This window comes from Opisthocomus hoazin, chromosome 9 (assembly GCF_030867145.1).
Source record: "Opisthocomus hoazin isolate bOpiHoa1 chromosome 9, bOpiHoa1.hap1, whole genome shotgun sequence".
Lineage (NCBI taxonomy): Eukaryota > Metazoa > Chordata > Aves > Opisthocomiformes > Opisthocomidae > Opisthocomus > Opisthocomus hoazin.
Genome location: NC_134422.1, coordinates 42547732 through 42564184, shown reverse-complemented (window position 1 = coordinate 42564184; position 16453 = coordinate 42547732).

Below are 16453 nucleotides of genomic sequence, written 5' to 3'. Positions count from 1 at the left end.
ATTCTTCTAATCCACTGGAGCTTATTTGCAGGGAAGCGCAGATTTATTCCATGGCATTTGGAATTTAACGTGTAATTAACTGGCAAAATTACCACACTGCATAAGCCACAGAAGCAACTAACAAAACTGTTAACAATTTCTAAGAAAACTCCTCATGTATTGGTCTATATATGGTCTATTTCCTTGTCCTTCTGCTTACTATGCTCCTTTTATAGAAAATATTACAAAAACTTCATTTCAAAGAAGAACTTTCCACCGTGAGAATGATGCTTCTCACTGTCACTGACACTCTGATTCAATTATAGCTCACTAATAAAATAGTAAGCCAGTAAAAAGTAAAACAAAAGAACAGTAAAAACCCATACTCCAAAGAAAGTTTTGACATCAAAAGAAAAAAAAGGTAGTAGAGCTCCATGACATTTGCTGGGGACTTTAATACTGCTTTTGGCTAAATGGAAGGGATCCACACAACAAGGTGAATAGAGGCAACCTGAAATCCAAAAGTAAATTAGGGAAGATTAGGTTAGCAGGCTCCAAATAGTTTCTGATAAAAATCAAAAAGGAACTGCAGCACTGATTCTTTTTGCAGGGAGATGGAGAACTGTGTATATTTTTACAACAAAGAAAAAGAATGTCTGTCAAATTGTTCAAGCACACTTCACTTCAACCCCAAATTAAAATTGTGTTGCCTGAGGTATTCGAGCACTGAAAAGAGCACATTGTGGTTATAAGCATGGATAGTCCCAGTCCTTCCAATGGGTCTTAAAGGGACACTTGGCTTAGACATCTGCTTGGCTTAGGGCCCTAATGAGTTAGTTCAGCAATTCGTGGTGGACACCTTTCAGAAAAGGACAAAAGCAGGTATTAAACCCTAGCTCATTTTTAGATGCTTTGAAGACATTAAGGTCAAATACAGTGCTTAAAAATCTTCAGTAGAGAGCCACGGGAAACGCAAGGTCAGCCAGTTAAGTATATGGATATGCCCACATCTCTTCCTGAGGGTCACCCCAGCCACCTGTAGCCCAGAGCTTGAAGAGGCAGCTCCTGCCAAGGCCATGGCAGGTCCAGCTGGGGATGCGCCTGCCAGGACAGCCCAAACCCATTTGCTCAGGTAGGCTGCTCAGTGAAGCAAGCATTTAGATGGGGAAGAAGTAGAGCATGGAGCATGCCACGCTCCCTAGAGCACTGGAGGCACATTCACCAAGGCAGATTTATAGTAAGCCAGATGGACATGTTATAGATGATATGGCACAGAAGTCATGCTCAACTATCATCAGTTGTTAACTTACCTAATTTGGGGCAAGTCAATAGCTAACACCTGATTTTAGCATCTCTAGCAACTGATAATTATTTATTTCTCTCCCACTTCCCCATTCATACTGTTTTCTATTATGTATTTTTTATAATAATGTATTTTTAAAAAATTGTTTTCTCTTGCCAAACACATATACACAAAAAGCAAACCCTATGGGCACTGTGGTAATAAAATTAAAACGAATCTAAATAGAACTTAATTTTCTGAAATCAGTTTTGTTCCACTGCATTTACCAGTATGAAATAAAAGGAACCATGGTTTATAATAAAAAAGGAGATCTAATGGAAATTGCAAAACCACCTAAATTTCCATCGAAAGGGAGGCAAACCAGTTTCAGGTGTGAAAAATTACCTTTTCTTTTTATCATTAAATAGCAAACATTTAATAGGATGGTTTGTGGGATGACCAAAGTAATTTGGGATACAAATAATACACAAAAACCACACCTGACCTGCCATGAAGAATGGGGTAACATTCTTTTCAGTGCTCATCAGAATGTAGCTGTCTCTAAATGAGCAATACTTTGTTTAAAATATTGTGTGATGGATGATGAAATTAGGAAAAAAGTCAACATATACAACTAAAAACTTCCGAAATTTTATAAGAGTGTTTGGTGAACAAAAGTCACTTCTAGAATCACAGAATGCACCCAGGATGTGAACCTGAAGCAAAGAAAACTCCACAGATTACATAGGTGAAACAACAGGAAAGTCACAGGAGCTGATGCAAACTGTTTTAACTCTGGAGTCATTTAAGACTTCTCAACAATTCATTCTACCCATGTTTCAGGGACTGTGCCAAAAAGCTTTTCATTCTTCTGTCTGACTGAGGGTACAGGTGGCTGTAATCTGGCACATGCTCTGAATAGACATGTTAGATACAGCTAGAAAATCTCTGGGTAACAGAGAAGTGTGAAAAAAAAGGAGGGAGATGAGGTTTTAGGAGAGAAAAGGGGAAAGCTATAGCGAAAACAGCTGCCAAAAGCTTAGCATCAGGGTTGTCACCCAGAGTGACCACATGGCTGCAGAAACACGTGGATTTTCTCATGGCGCCATGACAGGAACCCATCCAGAGGGAGAGGAGGACCTCAGTCCCCAGGGAACAAGTTCTGTGAGAAAGACTGAAATGGTTCATTTCAGTTTAAACTGTGTCGACTTTCTTTTCCCATCACAACGATATTGTCTGCTGCTTCACCTCTTCTGTGTCCTAGCTAAATTGTTAAGAAGCCCTCCCTGCTGAAAGACTCACTCGAGACATCCCATCACTGGTGACTGGACAGTGTGACACTATCCAAATTCTGTGAAGTATTATAATGAGCATGACCTTGGGCCCTTAAAATGGCTTCTGCGTGGCTCATTAAAAATATTTCTCTTCTTTCATGTGAATTTTTCATGGTCTTGTACAACCATTTGTGGTTTTCAGTGACATAGCACCACCTGCCCACTGCAGGTCTTTCAAGCCTGATCCAAAACTACTGACTTTGGGAGAAACATTTCCATTGAAGCCATGGAATTTTGGATCTGGTTCTCTTTCCTGTTCATCATTTCTCTAAAAAAATAATATTAGTACTTCACCCCTCTTGAAAAGAATATTGACCTTTCTTTGGATTTTCATCCAAATCATTGTTCCTTTATGAAGTCACATCAGCGGAAGAGCTATTAGTTTTCCTGAGGGATTATGCAGCACACATTTTGCAGATGAGCCTGATTGTGTAGAGGAAGAAGCCTTCAGTTTTAGATGCACAGTACCATTTTCCAGCAGGATGATTTAAAAGACAATTGTTGTAACTTTTCACTTCTTTTTGCTGACAGCCACAGTGGTCTAGCCCATTACTGGACTGGCTATGCTGTTTGCCAGCTCCCATTCACAGAACTCACAAGAATAAAAATTCTTTGTATTTAGCTGCACAAAATGGAAATGTTCATTTCTAGTTTCAGAGCTGCTTCCCCCTGCCACCACCAAATTTCCTAAATGCCCTTCAGAGTAGGAGCTAAGTGATCTATGAACTTCTTATTCCTGAGAATTAAGCTTTTAGGATTCAGCAAAATAAACCTTACAACAAAAATTATGAAACAACAAGGCTGTGTAGCTCTTTTCTGTGCCTCAAGAGCCCCACAGGAGGTCACTGAGATCATACCCTACAGCTTCAGCATCATCTCCCTTCATTTACGTTTTAGCTAATTTTCTCTTGTCTGTCTTGGTACTTATCACCATAATTGCCTTGCAATGAGCTTTGACAAGTACTGTGAAGGCGGGGAATATGGGCAGGAGAGTGGCTGCTACAGGCCTAAAATCTCAGAGGCTGCCACCATGAAATACTGTGTGAAATGAGAGCGGGAACCGGCAGGTTTGCAGCGGAGAACCCCCAGCTAGCAGGTGGTTTATCTATCATCTTTTTGTTGTTGTTGTTGTTTTTACCCCTGGGTTTCTGGATGTGCTTGTTTGTCATCCCACATTATTTATATCCATTCAGTTTGATGCACAGTACAGAATTACCGTTCGGATTTGCCTGCTGGAAAAAGTTAAGGCATGTGGTCTGTGACATCTTCCTGGGGAAACAGCGGAATGAAATAAATGAAAAGCGATGCAAGCCTTTTAATAGCATTTAATTGGTAATTGGATGCTTTAGGGTAAATAACTGTTAAATAATATTGATGAAGGATCTGTCAAAAGATGAATACATTGTCTGGTAAGCAACTGTGTGGGCAAATATTTCAATTGCTCCAGTCTAGCCAGACACGCTGTGTCTGAGTAATTCCTGAACCTGGTCTCTTAAATTGAGCTGGGCTGGTTTCCAGACGAGCAAATCTATCCTCTGGGTTGCGTAGCTAAAGACCTCGGTGCAGAGCTATGATCGTTGTTCCTTCTGTGATTTCCCACTCTCTCAAATCCTGACATCTTATGGTACAACATTGTTCTTGTTGCTGTTGCTTTAACCCCCTAGATACCACCAGATTTAGAAAGTGGTAGAATAACTAAAATACCATACAAGGGTTTGCTTCATCATTACAGATTAAGACCCCAGTTCTCCAAAGCTTCATATACATGGGATAAATCTTTGCAGGACTTACTCAGGAGTTGCCCTTCTAATATTTGCAGGACTTAGTCACAGATGAAGTTTCCATTTAACTGAAATTTTCTTAGTCTGCTGGTAAAATCAAATAGTTGCAATGATCTGTGCATTTAATGGAGATCAAAAAAGGTGAAAGCATTCCATAACAACCCTTTCAATTCCAAATTTTGTCACAGACATTATACTACGTGCATCGTCTTAGATGTATGTGCAAATAGAAGTCCTGACAGTTCAAACTCTGTGGGACCAAAAACATCTAACGGGAATACTTAAGTAGACATGATCGTATATTCTCTATATAAAAGATACATCCCCAAACCTAGAAAGATTTTAATGATCATCATATAAATACATTCAGTGTCATTTTATCTAAAGAGCTCACACTCATGCTTACAATTATAGCATCTTTGCAGTATTAAGACTGAAACTTTCATTTCCCCTCAAGGTTACTAACCACAAATAAATACAGTACCACAACTCTTGAACCCCACTTGTTACTGTTTATATACGGGAAGGTCAAATATGACTGGTGTTCACCCTAATGACACTTGAAAGCTAAAGGAGCTGTGCCTTTAAATTTGTTATTATTACAAACAAATCTATTTTGAAAACCTGATGTAAGACAAAACAGTGAGAATGTGATAGCACCCGTCTGTTTGGGGCTTTGCTTTGGGTTTTTTTTCCCCTCACCTGAACCTACATGATATTGAGTCACACACAACTATCCATTACAATATCAAAATACCTATTAATATTGCTGGTAGTACTTTTTTTTGGCAGATTTTCAAATATAATGGAAACATTAATACACTCAAATTCTCGGTAAGTAGTAATTTTAGTATGTCTGTTCCATGACAAAATTACCAGAACTAGCAAGTAAGAACATATGAATAAAAACCTGTTTAGTCCAGATTTTTTAAAGATCCATATCCTTCAACAGTTTTGCAGAACCTGAGTGGCTTGTGTTCCTCTATTAGAAATGACTTCGATATTTAGGGGTCTGCATGCCACAGACATTCAGTAAGAGTTAGTATACTACCAAAAGGTACATGATATTCTAATATTTCTTTTATCACAGAGATGTAACTCTTTACATTGTAGTAGCATGCCAGTAAGACATCATCCAGCTGGGATGCAGTATAATCTTTTCTTCCATTTGTTTCCAAGATTGGAATTAATCCCTACATTAGATACTGACAGAATTTATTTTGGGGATTAAAGTTGCTCAAAGCCTTTGTTCATAGGAAATGCAGCATGTGATACAGAGATGACCAAGCATTATCATAAGCTAATAAAGAGACAGAGATAATAAGGACCAAATCAGTAGAAACCAAATTTCAAAGGTAAAATTCCCTCTGCCTGCACATTTTCTTTCCTTTTCTCTCGCCTTTTCCCTTGTACCCTTCCTGCTTTACTCTTGGATTCAAACTCATTTCTTCACTAAGTTATGTTATGGAGTCGATGAAAACCTGATAACCCCCCTTTGCTAAGGAGGCAGAAGAACTAATTGCTTTTTGTTCACTATCTTGGCTGATGGGTGAGAAGCTAAAACCCAATTTATCCAGTAATTGCTACGTTCATGAAAAACAGCATCAAAGCCTTGATGCGTTTTACAGTTGTCTCTTGGGAAGGCTCACGTCTAATTCTTATGCTGATATGGCTCATAATATAGTCCTCTGACTCTTCTATTTGCTCTTGCAATTACAAGGTTTCTTATTCCATTGTGCATATTCCTCTGAACTAAGATTAGCTTAACTGAGCTTCCTTTGAAAACCTGCCCACCCATCAAATGCATCAGGCCTAATGCTTTCTGTAGCCACGCAAAATCAATGAACAGCACAATTTTCTGCTTCCTGCAATGATCAATAGGATTCACATAATGGGTGGAAAATTTTTAATCATGACAGCCCAGCATCTAGCGGGCATAAATCTTCCCTGCATTATAACCTCTCCATTTCCCACTAGTGCAAATTTGCAGGTATTGAATAATATTTATGTAGCAGATACATTATGAAAAGCAATACAATTAGAACTTCACACTTCAGTGATGATGGGTTGAGATCCCAGAGGCCTGTTTCCTAGACAATGTACTGGCTTCCACATTCCAAATGCAAAAATCCTCTTTTTCCCCCCCCTTACAAAACTACGATTTTTGCTGAAACTCTACTTCCCTGGATCAGATCTGACACAGCTCAGGAAAAAGTGAATTCAGGTGGACCACAGCTAAGAACAAGTACATTTCAATGAGAATCATCTGCCACCACATGAGCAGTTCCTGCCCCTGACCAAGCTTGCTTTTCCACCGCTGCCCTGGCTCAGCTCACGGAGATGCAGAAATCTCTCCCTGAGCCCTTTCTCCTCTGAGAACCTGCAAGGAAGAGGAGAAGCAACAGGCGCTGCCCTCACCGACAGCGCGACCTGAGGCACGCTTGCCTTTTACAGGCTACTGCCAGCTCCCACAGGGACTGGAGAGAGAGAAAGGGGTAACGCTCCTTCTCTGCATTTCGGTAATGACAGGTTAGAAATAAAGACAGAATTGTAATCTTAAAGGTTCAAGATTTTTGGTTTGAATTGTCCATATTTAAAATCACTTGCTTTCTTCACTTATAAAGGAAAGAGAAAATAATTCTCAGTTAATTAAAAAAAAATCTATAAATGTTAATAGAGAAACCACTAACTGAACATTCTTTTCATTGCACGCAAGTTTTCTGTGTCTGATGACCATGGGCAAGATTTTGAAGAAGAAATTGAGGGCAGCTGATGCTTTGGTTTTCAAAGTGTATTTTAAGTGGCAGTTTTGGAAAACTTGGACTACCTACCTACTTTGTTAAAATCTAGTATAGTATTCAGTGTTTTAAAAGTTATTCTAAATAGTGGACATTCAGAAGCATCACCTTATTCTGCTTTCACAGCCATTGTGGAAGACGTGACTAACGTTTGAACTGGAGTTACGCAAAGGTTGCAGTCCTTCTGCAGAGTCCTCCTCCTGCTACCTGTGGGCTTGCATGAAACACTTACAGGAAGGCTGAGCTTCCTAAAATGAGTGCAGGACATTTACCAGGTCAAACTGAGTGCCACTTGGCATTTTTTTTTGTTTTTAATGAAAGCAGACCACGTCTTCAATGTGTGCTTAGGCAAATGAACAAAATTGAGATGCTCAGTTTTTTCCCCCCAACTCCAAAGTATGCCAGATTAGTACTGCAAAATGAAATTCAAGAGTATTACAAAAAATCCAGGCACGCTGTATTATTACTCAGTGAATATTAATCAAAGAAACCTGAGCATCTTAAAATGTAATTAGTCATTAAAATGATAAATTTGTAGGTTTGACCAGCTTGAGCTTCCATCTTTGCAAAAACATACCTTTCCAATTAGAAGTACTATAAGCATTTCTGGAAACGCCTGTTTCTAATTTATTTTTCTTTTATATTTTTCATATGATGGAGAAATTCTACTGGTGTTATTTGGGCTTTTTAAAAGTGTTTCTAGTTCCGAGGGAGTTCTGTTGACCAAACAGATACTAGAAAGTACTCAAGGAAACCTAGCTTTCTCATTGTAATTGGCATTATATATATTTATGTAATCCCATCCCTTAAGTTATTTTAACAGTACATCTGCATGCTGTTCTTACAGGCATGCAGATAGCAATGCACAGTATCATATTAAATATGGCAAACCTTTGGAGAGACAACCACTCTTTGACAAACTTTGACAAGTCTTTTGTAGTGTTGAGCTTATTTTGTGTAAGCAACAGGAAAGGATTCAGCATAAGAAATTCAGCAGGAATATCAAGTTTGAATATCAGTACAAACACTGTCGCTGGCCTAAAATTGTATGTACAGCAGCATACGTTTCTAATTGAGTGTTTTCTCCGGAACTGTTTCTTTCTAGTTCTTCTAGTGTTCTCTCAAGAAGACTTAGGTGCCTAGAAAAAGTTTCTTAGGGTTGAACAGCAGTACCACCCCTATGTCCAGGTATACCAGTGCCTCTTACTGCTTTTTGAGTCTACAGATCTCAGGGTCTGGTCTTAACGGGGGAAGAGAGGAAGGTCTGTGGTGGAAAGGCCTAAAGCAGTGAACCAGCAGCTGAATTTCTGCTAGTGCCCGAGACATAACCCACCCCTCTGCCTGGCGACGTAGCTTACGGGCCCCACCACCAAATGAGAGCAAGCAAATTACCTTTTGCAGACTACAGTTGTATAAATCTTTACAGTCATGTTCTAGGAATGGATTTCATTTTCATCATCTGTCATTATGTTATAATCACAACCCTATACATGGTTTAGTGCCGAGACATTTTTTTTGTCCTTGCCAGACTGTCATAAGAGTATCTTTACGACTCCTCACGCTCAGTGAATCAGAATCATGATTCACTGTGCCTCTGGTCTTAGTGCAGAGCAGGTTTCACTGGGTACGAACAGAGGTGCTAGACAAAAGCGACTTGCTGAAAACTTAGACTGGTAAATAATATTCAAAGAAGTCAAAGCATTATGTCACTGCTCAAGAAGCACTTGCTTCTGTAATAAAAATGAGAAATTTGCAGGGGACAGCACAGCTTTAGACTATTCCTATAATAATCACTAAAATACAACTGGGAAAAGCAAAGGGTACGTGACAGGCACTACATTACCACACTATCACCACTGTAAATGTCTACGTATTTGCAGAGGTTTAGAAAGAAAGAAGATTCTCTCCTTCTCCTTAAATTTTGCACGAATTTTCTAAAGGAGAAAGTATTAACTTCCAACTTGCAGTGAAGATACATGAATGTAATCACTCAGTACAGATACAGGATTATAGCATGAGCCCATGATTATAGTCTGAGTATCTGGGTAGCACCATTCAATTCCTCTTCACCCAAGACATTTTACACAGACTTTCCTCAGAAAAGAAATTCACCTATTCAAGTATGTGAAAAACCAAAGTAAAGTCACAGTTCATTCCCACATGAGTCTCTAGAATAGAGAGGTTCATCCAATTCTAACTGCAACAAGTGAAATTATAGAGAAGATGTTATGTAATGAATTCTCCTTTATGCTGTCACAGATGGGACAGGTCCCTCACTGGCCATACTCCTCAAGAAAACTGGCATCAAGGAGATTACAAAGGTTAAGATAGATATAAATTAAACTTAACTATTCTTAGCATTAATACAAAAGGTGCAAAATCCCATTCCATTAGCAGACAGCCAGCATTCTCACTCAGCTTAAATCCCAGCATTAAGCGGCCTCTCCCAGGTAGGACACATTGGTTCAAATGTTCTTTATCTGCCCCTCAACTCTTATGTTCTCCAGATGTCTTAACACAAGAGACAATGTCTACTTTTCCAATGTTTCATTAAATGACTGATCCTTCTTGATCTTAGCAACTTAGCAAATGAATGACTCTAGGTGAGCCCAAGGTGATGAAATATAAACATGCGTTGAGAGTGACAAAAGTTTTCTACAATTTTCCACTAATACATTATATAAAAAATGGGCAAGATTAACACCATTTAAATTAAAGGTCTTAAATTCTGCCAGTTGTCAGTTATTACACTGCATAGATGTGGCACTAAGTACGGGAAGTTATGTCGTTTGTTACAATGTCTAATTTCAACTTCACATCCCGTTACCATTTAGCTCACTAAATTATTCATGCATGAACACGCACAAATACATACACACCGACACACAGATAGTTGCCTGGGCTACAAACACCTTAAAAATGATACATGCCTGTCTTCTTCCTGTTTAATTTGCTGTGTAAGTTTTGTAATGCGCTAGTTTCTTCTTAACATCAAGAAAAAAAAAATAATTGCAACGCTATTTTAAAAGAGGCTAGAATATTATGTTAAAATATATTGCTGGCATCATTTCTCGTCTCCATGCTCAAAGTAATCAAAATGTTTTACCCTCTTTTATGCTGCACATTAATTGAGGTTCCATTGGAGCTGGGGAGCCACAGTCTAGACAATATAAAACACCACACAGAAATGACAGTGCCTGCTGAAAAGACTTTATGTTCCAGTAGGCCTTTTTGTCATTATAACTAATTACGTGGGACCAAATAAGCCTGCAATATTAACTCAGCACTCAGGGGTTCCTAGAAATGGATGCTCCCCGTGATGCCGTGGATATTAGAAAGTGCAGTTTCACAGTTCTGCTGTCGGCGGGGTCCTGAGATCTGTTCAGCTATTCAGTACTGTCAAGTGGGAGGAAGGGGGGGAAAGAAGAGCAAGCCTTTGGTGATACAGCTTGGTTCTCACTGGCACTTTCCACTGCTCTTTCCTTTTTTTGTAGTTTATTCCTACGTTATGATACATGGACAGGAAGAAATTCTACTCTGTCTATGGTCAGCTAGCTCGGTGAAATGTTTACAGCCAATCTCAATATACTGGGGGGGGGGATGTGTGTGGAAGCGTTCTTTCAGGAAGGATAAAGTTTCCTGTGATTACTATTCAATACAAAATTCCAAAACATTAGTAGTTTTAAAAATTCTTCAGGGAGAAAAAAGAGAGAACATTAAGCATTTTCTATTTATATTTTTCATATTGCAACAATAAAAGTCTTTTAATCCAAATCAAATAGTTTTCCAGGAATACTATTTTTTATTTTTTTTTTTTTTTATAAAAATCAGGTTCTGGTTTTCCAGAAACATTCTTTTCAATGTTTTGAAAGAAAACTCGTTTTTATCGATAACAAAAACATGTGAGACTGGGCTGAGTACTAAGAAATATACAATTGCTTTCTCTTTCTTGGATGTTTTGCCTTTGACAGAAGTTAAGCTGTGTGTTCACTAGTTTCCAGGTCAGCAATGGGTTTCTGTCGTATTGGTATTACCAGGAGTGCTACTTTGTTATCAGTGATACTTTCTATTAAATGTCAAAAATTATGTTCATTCTCATTGAGCATGTGATTCACTAATAGTCTGGAAGAAAAATCTATTTCTCCTGGTGGCGCATCGGTAAAGTAATTGCAATTGTACTTAGTGTTAAATCCCCACATTTCCCTGATTATCCTGGCACACACTGTGTTGCCCATTTCCTCCTTCTGTGCCATTTCAGTAGAGGAAGCTAGGCTGTCCCTTGCTTTGTGAGCTTTTGGAAAGTGAGAAGCTATGAAACGGATCCAAAGCTACATTAGGGTACCAGCTGGTGCATAATACAAAGATATTTACATTTGTAAACCTGATCAGTTTACTACAGAAATTACTAATAGTAAACTAAAGACTCTGTTACTCCATTTTTTTCCAAGGTCACTTTTGGGGAGGAAGAGATCATTGCTGCCATGAATGAAAAACCATTTAAATCTAGAGTCCTGCTGACAGGGGTAGGCTTTGTTCAGCCATTGGTGCGAGCCTTTTAAATACTGCTTCAATATATTTTGAATCAAGCAGGCAAAGAAATTTGTTCAAAAGTTCAAGAACATGTGCGCCACACTTATGAGACAAGAATATGACAGTAAATGTCTTCATTTCTCTGTAATTACCATTTTGTGGCAGACCTACTGTTTATTCGGTTCCAGCTTGGCTTTGCCCCCCGTGACTTACATCCAGACGCTGTTCTCTTGCATGTCTGCAACGCTGCTATCTGCTCTCCTTGCTGAGCACACCCCTTTCCTCCAGCATCTGCCCTGACTCAACAGCCCAGTCGTAGATGTTTATAGGAAATCCTGGCCATGCTGAGAGTAATACTGCTCCTGTGCCTCGCCTGACCATTTGAATGAAGACGACGAGGTTCAGACTGGCAAGCAGAGCCAGGAGACGATTGTTCAGCTCTGGCATTTTACATTTTCATACACTAGCAAAGCATCTATAAATAGCCTTTGAGGAACATAAACGTTTTAGTATAATGGGATTCATGTTTAATACGGGCAATGACTTCCCTTCCCTTAGGATTGCAATTAAAATGTTTAGACAAAATTAAACTGCTTCGTGGGAAGATACTATGATGCAGAGCACAATATTTAAACAAACTCCCAGCGCCTGACAGAAAATGGTGCTTTGCAATCAGGCTCTAAAAGAGGAGACAACATAGCTGTTTATTATTATTACATATGCTGATAAAATATGGGCACTTGAACCCCAGTATCATAAACGCTTATAGAAAAGCTAGATGTCTGAAAGGAACTGACATACCTCTTCTCTGAAAAAGAAATCAGTAGTTGTCTGAGGCAAGTTTGGGACATGTTTTTGTTATTAACCAGCATCATGTTATTAGCCAACTCCAGCTTTGGCAAGACAGCTTTTCATGTACAGAGCAGTTTGATAGAAATTGCTCTCTGCCTGTTATTTGAAAGAAACAGGTTTTAATCACAGCCCTCTCTATCCTTGCAAGATCCTTGGCTCTGGCTGCAAAGCACTTGAGCAGAGCTCAAGCACGGAGGAAAGATAATTGTACAACGCTTTTATGAGACTTCAGTTAATGCAGGAGCTTATCAGGGATTGTTCAGCCCTTGGCACAAAGCAGGAAAATCTCTGGGCAGCTCTCACCTGCGCCCTGTTCCAGTCCTCTACAACAGCTTGTTGCAGCAGATCAGGAGTATCCAAATTCAGGTAATTTTTCAGGAAGACAACCAGGAGGTTTTCCCTCTTTGCTAACCCTGCACCCTACATTTAGGAGAGGGTGTTAGGACATGGATTTCTTCAGAACTCCTTTTATTCCAGGAGAATGGCAGGAGCTGACAGTGACTAAGCCAAGCAAACCCCCCAACAACTCCATCAGTTATTCAAGACAAGATGAGCCATGTTGGACCGACTTAAACAGGATTAGTTGATGGCTTCCAAATCTTATTCGGAAGTATATAGTACTTCACCACAAAAGGGATCTATTATTCAACTTCTACTATTTAGTTGGGTTTACGTTTGCTATTCTGGTCACTCTAAAGTACCCCTTTTTTTTTTTTACTGCTATAAGGATTAAATTTTACATTTCATTGTTATTATTAGGTCCATTAGCACAACACTATAATTGTTAAGAGCATAACCACGCTAGGGATTTATATCTCAGAGGCACTAAGAAAGTCTTGCCCTTCTAGATTCTGAGTTTTGTCTACACTACTGCCAAGACAACAGCGCACAGAATGGCCTAGGTTGGAAGGGACCCTGAAAGATCATCTGGTCCAGCTCTTCCTGGGAATTAATCTAATAATAATTAGATTATTCTGCACTTCATTTTGGTTTCAAATTTTCTTTTGCTTCAAGATCTGCCTAATTCCATGTGCACACTCTGAAGAGTTGTTCACGTACACAAGGAATTTCTCTAAAAGATGGTATATTTGAGCTCTTCACTTCATCAGCTACCTGTTTCAACATCCGTTTCAAGTTGTAACACTAACACTAGATCTACTAGTTCTGATCCTCTTCATCACATAAATCAAATCTGGGTGGAAAGCATGTTTCTGCTGAACATAATTTCTTAAAAGTTGTCAAAAGCTTCAGATGTTAATGCCATAATGAGAAGAGGAAACAGACAGCAAACGGAGGCATTTCTGGCTTACCAGAGCTATTTAATCTAAACACCATGTTGAAGATCCGCAGTCTTTGCACTGCAAACAGAGGATTTGGGGAGCTGCTGATTTCTTCTGTTAATGTTGCTATTCTCTGTCACACTCTATACTGCCCTGGAGATGGACACTCAATGCTTAATTGAAAGCTGTGATTCTATAATGCTTTTCTGCATCCACATCTTTCCTAATCTTGGTTTGAGTTGTTTCATGCTGTGTGCAACCTGTGGCTAAGGTTTCTGGCATTATGTATCTTTCTTTAATTAATGTGCGTGGCCATGGTGAGATACATTCCCAATGCCAGCTTCTGATTGACTGCCATGTGCATTGACCGTGTTGACCTCAGCCAAATTTCCTTTCCATTCCTTACACGCCAGAATGCTCATAACATACTGCAGCCTTCAAAGTACAATGACAGTTGTTTTTACAATTTCAGTTAAAGCTAGAAACTGGTTCTTCCCTTTTCCACGTGTCAATTCTGTTCGCCTCTTGCAGAGCTACTGTGAAACCATGCTGCATGGAAGACTGGTGCAGCTTGAAACCAGATAAAACATGGCTTCACAGCCCACGTGCTTGCAGAGGTATGTCCATCTTCCAGTCCCCCCCTCTCCACCCCGCCTCGTGGTGCAACCAGCATTGCTAAGCTGAGGAGAAACACAGCCTGTGTCAAGCTATGTCCAGTCTGGTATGACTGTTCTGCTTGTTGTAACTCATCATGATACTTCATGCCTGATTTACGCTGGCATCATCCCCTGCGTAGCCAGAGGGGAACTCCTGCGCTGTCGTCTAGAAAGCACGCAGTGGCCTCAGAGTGCTTGATCTAGCACATCAAACCTTCTCGTGTTCTTTCATTAAATCTTCAAAAGGGCAGCATTTTAAACTATGATATTATGGAGACACTTTTATCATTGCTTTGTTTTATGACCATTATCTAAGTTTCCTTGTTTGAACTGGCCTTTAAAATGCCTGTTGGAATATAGAACGACTTGTTAATTCTTATAAAAGACCAGAAAAACCCCAGCAAGATCTAAGAACTTCAGATTTCACAAGTCCACTAAAAGCCACAAAACTTTTCTTCTTCCTAGTACATAAAATAACATTTCATAGTATCTATCAGGGTAAAACTAACATAACAAGAGATCCGTAAAAATGAAACCTCCATTTTGAAACAAAAACGTACCTATACAACACATTCACTTTCTGAAGTATCTTAGGCTTTGTCAAAGTGCACAATGCATACTTTCTTCAAGATTTATTTTTCTGGAAGTATCTTAAACTGTTGTAGTCCACACAAGCAGTTTTTTCATTCTGATAATGTATGCAGATTGTATTACAAACACTTTTGCAAACTCAGTCATGAAATGCCTTACATTCTCCTGAATAAATGCATATAAAAATACAACAATGAATTCTGAGAACAAGAAATCAGCTATTAAAACTACATACACGCTCTCACTTCCAAGCAAAATATCTAAAATACTAAACAATTTCAATTATTCTCCAGTCTTCATTAAAAAAAAAAATCACATTGTTGCTATTTTAAAATCTAAAGGCCGTGCAAGCTAGCTGACTGAAGATTGGTTAAGAAAGAATTCTGCATGAATACTGGCCACAGCCTGAATTGTGAATTATAAAAGGAAATCACATAATCAAAGGAACCCTGCAGCCTGCTCATAATGCAATTCAGGTGGTCACTGGGTACCCAGCTTCCTTAGGCAGACTGAATATGCCTGGAGTTCTACAGCCCTTCAAGATTCCTGGACTAAGATGCAGGGATTTCGGAACAGAGCTGGATAGCAGGAGCAGCGGTAGATTTAAGATCAGAATCATCCCGAGCTGTGGCTGTAACCTCCCTGACCTGACCACTGTCATGAGCTGTATACAAGACACAAGCATCCAAGCCCCTTCCAAAACAGTCCCCAACAGAAACACACACTGACACATCCACTCCAGGGCTCTTTTCTACAACGTCAGTAATGCCACAGGCTGCAGAGACAGGATTTTCTTCTCCTACTGTGCTTTTTCACTGGAAACTCTTCATGCAAGCCTTGTAGTAGGAATCTACTATTTACAAAACGTCTAAACATGCTATGAAAACAACAGCCTGTTTACTATAAAAACCATAAAATACAAAATTGTGGGGGATCCTCCAGAAACCATAGCTTCCGTGATGGTTCCATTTTTCTTGATACTTTAAAAGTAATTTAGGTGTCCTTCAATGAATCTTTATGAAAGGACAGTAATGATTTTGTAAAACTATTACAAGATAGGTTGGATATTTCTCTACTTAAAGAAGATATTTTATTCTGAAAAGCACTCGAACTAAAAGTGTATTTAACTATATATATAATTTCACTTATTTTAACAATGTAATTTTATAAGCTAAATAACATAAATCTACTAAATAAGCTAAATATACAAAATATGATAACAAGAAATTTGCATGCACATAAAATTAGATGTATTAATGTAATTTGTACTTTGTTCAAGCAATGTCTACAAAAAAAGAATGACATCTCTTGACAAGTTCCACATTACCTTAGAGAGAGCATCTGTCTTTGGTCATCTAATGACCAATGAT